The sequence below is a fragment of the Rhododendron vialii genome, chromosome 5a (assembly GCF_030253575.1).
Source record: "Rhododendron vialii isolate Sample 1 chromosome 5a, ASM3025357v1".
Taxonomy (NCBI): Eukaryota; Viridiplantae; Streptophyta; class Magnoliopsida; order Ericales; family Ericaceae; genus Rhododendron; species Rhododendron vialii.
Genome location: NC_080561.1, coordinates 11,509,934 through 11,519,072, shown reverse-complemented (window position 1 = coordinate 11,519,072; position 9,139 = coordinate 11,509,934).

Below are 9,139 nucleotides of genomic sequence, written 5' to 3'. Positions count from 1 at the left end.
CCATTTTCATTATCCAATCCGGCGAGAAAAATATGAACCCGCTGCCGTTGGATGGACTGCTGATATGTTGCAATATCATTAGCATTCTCCATAACCACTTTATCACAGTGGTCTACTTCACGGAAAATTTCGCACAACTCTCCATAATATACAGAGAGGGATTTTCCCCTTGTTTGGCTGTAAAAGCCTTTTGATTTAAGGAGAATACGTGTAGTTCATCGCTTCCATCATAGAATGCCTCTGACAAGGCATCCCAAATTTCACGGGCAGTAGGTACGAGTAAATAACGCTTCATGATTTCTGGGGTCATGGATATCAACAACCACCTTTTTACTCTTTGATTTTCAGCATACCATTTTTCATACCCATCTTCGGATTGTTTCGGTGGCTTGAGTATTGCTGCGAATATAGGAGAGTTTCTCCCTCTCGGCAATATGCATCTCCATCAGTTGGGACCAAACATCGTAGTTGGATTCGTTTAGAACAATTCCAGCATTAAAAGGTGCTTCAGATTCTGTTTTTGTTCCGGTTGATTCAACATTCTTCTCGCTCACGATGAATACGGAGAACCGCCGCCTATTCGATAGGCTTGAAACCATAGCCCCACTTGATCGACAAACCCAATGCGGGTATTGCCCCGGCGGCCCAGGTTATCACCCTTGGTTCAAGACTGCTTTCGGTCCAATTCATAACAATGGTTCCAGTGATCGATATAGTATGGAGCTGGCTTGTTGAGGCCCAAAATTCTTTTAGGAATGCATTGTAATATATGGGCCTTTGAAGCCCATTTAAGTGTAAGAAATGACCCATTTTGCCCCCCCCCCCCCCCGCTCTCTCTCTCGTGGCCAATTCTTCTCCATATATAGTTACCTTTCTTTCCTTAGAATGAAGTTATTGAAGTGAGAGCGACCATTCGTGGCAATCTTTGATGTGCCCCCTACCTGCTATATAGTGACCGGCTTGCTCTGTCTGTCTGTCTGTGTGTGTTTGTTTATTAATGAGAAGAAATACTTGTCTCCATAGTTAGGTTTATGTTAATTTCTTTGGCGAAAAAGGGTGGCGGCAACGGCGCGCTGGAGACTAGTCCTAACAATCTTCAACCTGCCATAAGTTACAGGTGATGGATACCGAGCGCTTATTTGCAATTTGTTTCACCCTTGGCTTGGGTGAGGGTAACTTTATTGACATTTGGTGCGAAGTGTTGTGGATTCCAATTCGATAATTAGTACCACCTACTTTGTATGAATTTATTTGTTGGCAGACAACACAAAAATTCAGCTCAATTGAACATGGACACATATTGGGTAAGCGATTGTGATTACCGATTCTAGACCCGCAATATTAACTCACCGAATGTAGGTGAAGTACCTTCCCTCAAGACGAATGTGAACAAAATTGCTCTCTTACCAGGTGGGTTTGAGCCATAGCGTGATCCATTCCTACCAAAGTCCAGGATGGGAGGCTGAAAACATAGCCCAACTTGATCGGCAAACTCAATGTGGGTATTGCCCCAGCGGCTCAGCCCCACCTATAGGTTATCGCCCTTGGCGGTTCTCCATCGTTAGGGGTGGAAATTCGGATATGACACGAAGTTAGAGGGTTTGGATCAACCATTTTTTGATACGATCTACCGACACGATAATTAAATCGGTCAAACACGGATGTGACTCGCGTAACTCGATAATGACACGGATAATTGTTTAATTTTTCATGTCGGCATGTTAACCTAAAAAGACACGACTCGAACACGACATGGCACGACTAGTTCTTTATTCTTTTGAATTTCCTAATTAGTAGGAGATTTGATTTTTCAATATCATGGTTAGTTAACATGTATAAAACCATATTAATATAATTATGGAAAGATAAGACATGAATACTACTAGGACCCATTAGAGAATTTTTTTAAAATAAAAATCAATTGAATATCTAATTTTCACTTGAGTTTCCATGCTAAAGACTCCAAAATTAATTAAATTTATTTAGGCTTGTTGGAATTATTTTTTATTATTATTTAGGCCTAGTCTTTTAGTTTAAAATTTGTATAGACTTATTCTTTACTTGTTAGTGTTTTTTTATTATTATAGTTGAAAATTGTCCAAAACTATTTCATTTTAAGATCTACGTCTAGTTGTGACTTAAGGCATTTTTCTATGTCATGATTTGGCTGATTTTTATAGTTTCTATGATTATGGTGGTATTGAAAATGTCTTCAATTTTTGTTATTGAATCAAATAAGTAGTTCGTTCAAAACATTATATAATTCTATTTTTAAGCAGGTCGGGTTAGTGTCGAACATGACACGATTTTAAGCAAGTCGGGTTAGTGTCAAGATGTTTAACACGTTTATATTAACAGGTGTTTTGACACAAATTCGAAAAGACACAAAACACGAAATGACATGACTCAACACGACACTATGTCCACCCCTATCCACTATTACCCACTTTTTAAGGTTTTGTGGTAAATGTGAACCCACTCCACACTCTCACGAGCCCAATGAGTTGATGGGCTGTAGATTTGAGCACATGCGTGGGTTGCCACAATCAGTTAGTTGTTTGCTCTTAGGGCGGTGGAGTAGGCTTTCATGCTACACCTTCCCAAATTTCTTGTCCATTTTTTTTTTTGCTAAGCATGTTATTTTTAAATTGTTTATATTTTTCGATCTGTACAAATTTCTATGATTTTGTAAACTTTGTTTAACATAAAGAATTAAAATATATCGAACAAGATCTATATTTTATATTTAGAACATTATACACTTCAAAATATAATTAAAATTTTGAGATGCCCAGAATGATGAGAGTGGACAAAAAAGTTGGGACACAGGAAGTGATAATTCTTAGAAACAAAATTCAAAACCATCAAAATTAATTTTTCTCATTAATTTGGTTTGTTGGTCTGCGTAAATGCTAAAGCTATAGCAAATAAGCTAGCAAACCTTCTGAGGAGTCAAAAACTAAGCTGTGAAAAAAAAAAAAAAAACCCTGTTCTTAATTTATTTTTTACATAACAGTGGGGGACAGAACTCCCCGGGCTCGGACATGGGTACATGAACAGAAAACTTAACACGTAAGTGGTCCAGCTTTGCATAATTGCGTCTGTGTTATTGTCTCATTGCTCGATATCAACTACAAAAGGGCCCATGTCAAAAAACTCTTTGAAAAGAAGCCGTATTAACTTGACTAGTCTTTCCTTGGATCCCGGGCTAGGACAAAAAATCTCAGTCATATCATTCTAATGATAGAGATGATACAAGAAGAGCATGTATTCAAAAGGGCTCATGTCAACCTAGCTATTAAATACAATTTCCCTCAAACAAATGAGTGGATTATTTCCCTCAAACAGAAAATGGTTGGGATACAGTATAAAGAAGGATGCAGCATTTTGTCCATATTGTTATCTTTTCCGTCCAGATTCCGGTAAGCATACGGGAGGTGATGGCCGCGATTCTTTTGTTGTAGAGGGGTTTAGACTTTGGAATAGGGAGAAAAAGTTGCAAATTCATGTGGGAGACATTATTGATATAAATAGATTATATTTTGTTTATACCTAGCCGTAGTTTCTAGAGGTTATATTGTAAGTTTGTTTTAAACACCTTCCTAAAGCCGTCATTGAATGGAAGCTTGCATTACCATATTGAAAATTGATATTCACGCTCTCTTTTTATGCAGGCGCTCCACTTTGTTCATGAAATTACTAGTAACTTTATATTGAAAGTGGAGCGTCTGCATCAAAAAAGGGAGCGCGAATATCAATTTCTTACTATATTTTGCTTAATAAAGTAGCTTTTTTTTTTGAAATGACAAACAATAAAGTAGCTTCATTTGTGAAAATTGTGTGCGTGCTTCATTTGTTGCTTACATTTTAAGCTTCTTGCTTTTACATGTGGGCTTCTTTCTTTGTGGCTTGAAAGTGGAGCGCCTGCATCAAAAAAAGGGAGCGCGAATATCAATTCCTTACTATATTTTGCTTAATAAAATAGCTTCTTTTTTTTTGAAATGACAAACAATAAAGTAGCTTCATTTGTGAAAATTGTGTGCGTGCTTCATTTGTTGCTTACATTTTAAGCTTCTTGCTTTTACATGTGGGCTTCTTTCTTTGTGGCTTGAAAGTGGAGCGCCTGCATCAAAAAAGGGAGCGCGAATATCAATTCCTTACTATAGTTTGCTTAATAAAGTAGCTTTTTTTTTTGAAATGACAAACAATAAAGTAGCTTCATTTGTGAAAATTGTGTGCGTGCTTCATTTGTTGCTTACATTTTAAGCTTCTTGCTTTTACATGTGGGCTTCTTTCTTTGTGGCCCACAAATTAACTCTTTAAGTTGTGTGGCCCACTTAATCGACTGACTTTGTGTTTGCTTGTTTTTTTACTCACTTTGTTGTTACCTTGGTAGGTCGCAAGGCCCCCATGACAAGTACCCCACGTCCGTTTGATCTCATTTCTCATCCGTTTTATAAATGTAAAGTGTTTTGGGTCAGTGTACGCACGCCTCGAATTAATTCTTACATTGATTCACAACATTTTTCACATGCTTACGTGTAGATGTAAGGTGACCTCAATGGTTACTGGTAAAGAGAATTGAATCTAGACTTTAGACGAAAGCAAATCCCTAAATTCTAGACCTTGACCACCGGGTTCACAATTTTTATTTATTTGTTTGTTTAAATAATATAATATAATATAAATATCCGTTAAGGAAAGTAAAGAATAAGCCAAGCGTTTGGCTTGCAATTGCTTAAGTGAATTTATGTTGGGAGAAAAATCCCTTCACAAACAGGTACTTTGAGAGATTTGCTTACCTATTACTTTCATCGACCCCAACTACCACCGATAATCTTGTACACTGAGTACATCTCTTTTAAGTCTTAACGCATATGTACGTATCCTCCAAAGAAGCATGGAACGGACATGAGATACAGTAATTTTAAAATAATAGCTAGAAACACAGATATGATAGAAACATGACAATAACAAAAAAGCTACATATTTTTAGCACTTTCAATTCTTGTTAATAATGATACTGTATCCACAAACACTTAAACCATTAGAAACAAACACTACACATTACGTAAAATAAATACTAACGTTTTTTCTACACCGTTAAGGGACAATCCATCTTGGCCACAGAGAGAGAGAGAGAGAGAGAGAGAGAGATGATCCATCAAAGAGAGGAACTCCAAGTTGCAAGTGATAAGTTTGTCCCCAAATTTAACTCTTGAAACAAGTGTTTTTACATTATGAGACACCATGATGCATCTTTCATACGTGTCTCACGAGAAACACGCTTGTTCGTGGTGTGTTTCAAATGTGTCCTCCCAAGTGATATGTCCTATACATCTCTCGGAATGTGTTAGCGCTTCCGATATGCGTCCAACGCAGATGCAACGACCACTTAGGTGTGTTGGTGTTCGCAGGAGCCACCTACACAAGGACACAAAGGGGTGATACGGTTGTTATCCCAAAAATAGGCAGCAAATGAGTTAAATTAGGTGGGTAATACTGCAATGTTTTTAGACTTGGGATTTGGACATCTTAGCTATCTATAGGTGTCTAGTGAGGGATGTACCCAGTACCCTCACACTCATTATATCTACTGTGCAAATATTGATTTCACAACCTACCCCAAAGGAAACCTTTGTTTGCCGACACCTTGTAATTGTATTATAGGAGTACAACTCATATAAGCATGTCTCTGTATCTGTGTATGTGTATGTGTTGTGTCTTTGTGTATGTATTTGTGTGAATATTTTTAGAATTATACATTCCAGAACGCCAATTAAATATTTATATTTTAAGAAGGCAATTTCAACCTCAAAAATAATTGGCTTATTGAAATCTAAAAATATGCAATATGGATCTTCTTTGAAAGATCTCATCGCGATCTTTTGAACGATGCAAAAAAAAAAATTGAAAATTTATTTTTCATTTACATTATTTTTGAGTTTGAAAATGTAAAATAAGTACTTACGGAGTATTTTTTAAGAAGGTGTTCTGAAACGGGGTAGTTTAAGTTCCAATTGGCACTTTGACATGCTCAACATGTGCAAATTAGGAACACTTCCTAAAACTGTGCTTAGAACAAAACAAATGGCGGATCAGAAAGTCAAATGCAGATACCAAAAATTATTGCTAAATTGTTTTTTAAAATTTGCTAGAAATCAATGAATTCTTCTAATCACACAAACACTTTACACAAGTATTCACATATATTTGTGGATCCCACACGTATTGAAAGTGTAGTGTATGTGGAGCCCAATGTAAATGTGAGTGTGTTTATATATAAAAGTGTTTGCGATTGTAGAAGAATTAGAATCTATCTAGTGATTTACGTATCCATAATTAATTTCGATATTTCGGTCAGTCTAGACTTTTTGTACATCTTTTGAGTTGAAACTACTGTCATTTTGTTTACTAGTTTGGAGTTAATCTAGTAAACGCATTCAAAAAACTCATGTTATGAAGTAATTATTTTGGACAATTTAGATCACGCACTACACCTGGTAGTGCACCTCTGCACTACAGGGTCCCTGGTTTAGGCCTGATCAAACTAATAATTTCATGAAGAGTGAGTGCTTGTGTGTGTGTGTTTATATATTATATCAAGACGGATAACCTATAAGAGTGAAACCTAGAGAAAGTCTAGAAACACAACAATTTACATTGTACACAACATGTCAACGTGACATTGTTTCATTGTTTGTTAGGTACATTGACAATTTTCGATCCCCAATAAAGTAATGCCATGTTGATATATTGTGCACAATGTTGTGTATATTGTTGTGTTCATAGCATGATTCTTGAACGTATTAGCTCCCAAAGTCAACATTAGAATACAAGAGTCTAAACATTGTCACTTTGTCATGCTAGGAAATTAGGAGAAGGTATATGCACGGGATCAATGCATTATATTCACAGTCCCTATAATCATGGACACAGCATGCTGTGCCAATTGCCATGCACCGTTTGTGGGGTCGATTTTATGATCAAAATCGTTCATTTCAACAAGCTTACGCGATGGTTACCCATGCAAAAAATGAAGTAGTCATCACATTTATCGTACCTTCTATTTTATTACTAATTTTACTAGTCATTTAACTTTTTCAAGACATGTGACAGTCTGACAGATCATCCAACAACTGATATGAGATCTTGTCAAATTTTGTCATAGACGGTTAACTCAGTGAACTCAACTAAATTAATGATTTCAACCATATCAAGGAACTCAATGTGGTTTCCACATCTACTCAGAGCACACAATTGAGGCCAGTACTCATGATCATTTACTTACCGTGAAATTACATCGTAAAACTCGAGTTCAATGCTAAGATTCAGACCCCACCATCCAAAACGTATGTTAAGCATAGAGTGCCCCAAGACCACCAAATAATTTTAGCGGTGAAAGGGCTAGAGCTATTCATACAGAAGGAGCAGTAGGAATGAGGATTCTGCATTAAAGTGAGTGCACTGCACCATGACGTGAAATTCGGGCAAAACGCCCTCCCTCTCAATGATCTGATGTGATGATAGAGAGAGGATCCAATTAATGGGATAGCCAAGTGATTGGCCATAGCAACCCTCTTCATAGGGTGGTGAAATGGTCCCTATTGATGCAGATGGGCTGAAATGAGGCTATCTCCATTTCAATTTTCAATTTTTAGAAAAGTAGATATTGTATTGTGGTAGTCCGTCCAACCTCTGCCTGGTAGATATAGTAGATAATGTTCCACAATCCAATCAAACAATTAGAACTCCAATGGCAGTGATTAATACAATTTTCGCAGATATTTATTAGAACTCCGATGGTAGTGATTAATACAATTTTGCAAATATTTATTAGAATTCCGATGGTAGTGATTAGCATTTTTCTTTATGACAATCAGAATTAAGTTTTATAATCGTAATAGTAAGTAATAAATACTCAACATTTTTTTAGAAGAAAGAATATTACTGTTAACTTGTGAGCAATGCACAAGACCTGACTACAACGTGAAAAAGAAAAACTCCAAAAAAATTCTCTTAAGGATGTGCACAAGATTTTATGATTGAGGTGGTGAATGTCATATTATAACTACACTTAGACGTTGCGAGGTTGTGAGAGCATGTACACCAAGCAATAGGTAATTTATCTACGCAACAGTTCACTTTTTTCATTTTACCTACTCAAATCTCTTTCAATCCCACACAAATCCTCTCTATTATCATATCTATCTTTATAAAATACTATATAAAATATTATTCAATTGTATGAGAGAGAGAGAGAGAGAGAGAGAATTAAATACTCAAAACGAAGGGATACCGATGAATAATTGATCGGTGTTTATACCGAAGTTTTTTCAGAAAGGAGAAGTACCGAAGGGGTTATCTAAGCTGTTGCAACTTGTGTTTTGGTGTGTTAATAGGTAAAATGGCTATAAATCTTCATTTTGCTATTCTAGTGTACATGCTCACAGAATGCAACTATTATGAAGAGGATTTAATAGCCTTGTGTCTTATGTAGGAGTACTTGTAATTGTCTTTCCTGCTTAGGCTTTTCCATGTCACGTCCCCCAATCAAACTGATAAACCCTAAGGGCCCGCTTGGATGCGGGTAAAAAACCGGGAGTAAAAAATATGAAGGGGGAATAAGATAGTAGGGGGTATTAATTTTGATGGGTTGGCCCACATCGATTTGATGTTTATGGAGGGAGGATAAAATATTATGTGGTTTGGATGAGGTATTAAAAAGAGGGATAAAATTTGACTTTGGTTGGATAGTTTATAGAATTGGGGGATAAAAAGGGGTTGATGATGGAAAAAACTGTGAAATAACTATTTTGCTCATGTGCAGTGTTAAATTTGATTATGTATTAAAATAAGTATATAAATTTCAAAATCAATATATTTAATCAAATTTGGACAATTGGAAATATAAAAATAATTAATTAATTAAAAAATGTCTATTCTAAAACATTTATATTAAAAAACGTTTTTTAACTATATTTTTTAATATATAAATGATGTAAAAAAAAATTTCAATTTTCAATCCGTTTGAACCAGTGCGAAGATCTTATTTTTCTGAACATTTTATCTTAAATGATCATAATAAATTTTTGGCTCTAAGGCCTTTCAATGAGCACCCTAAGAGAGCCCTGAAACT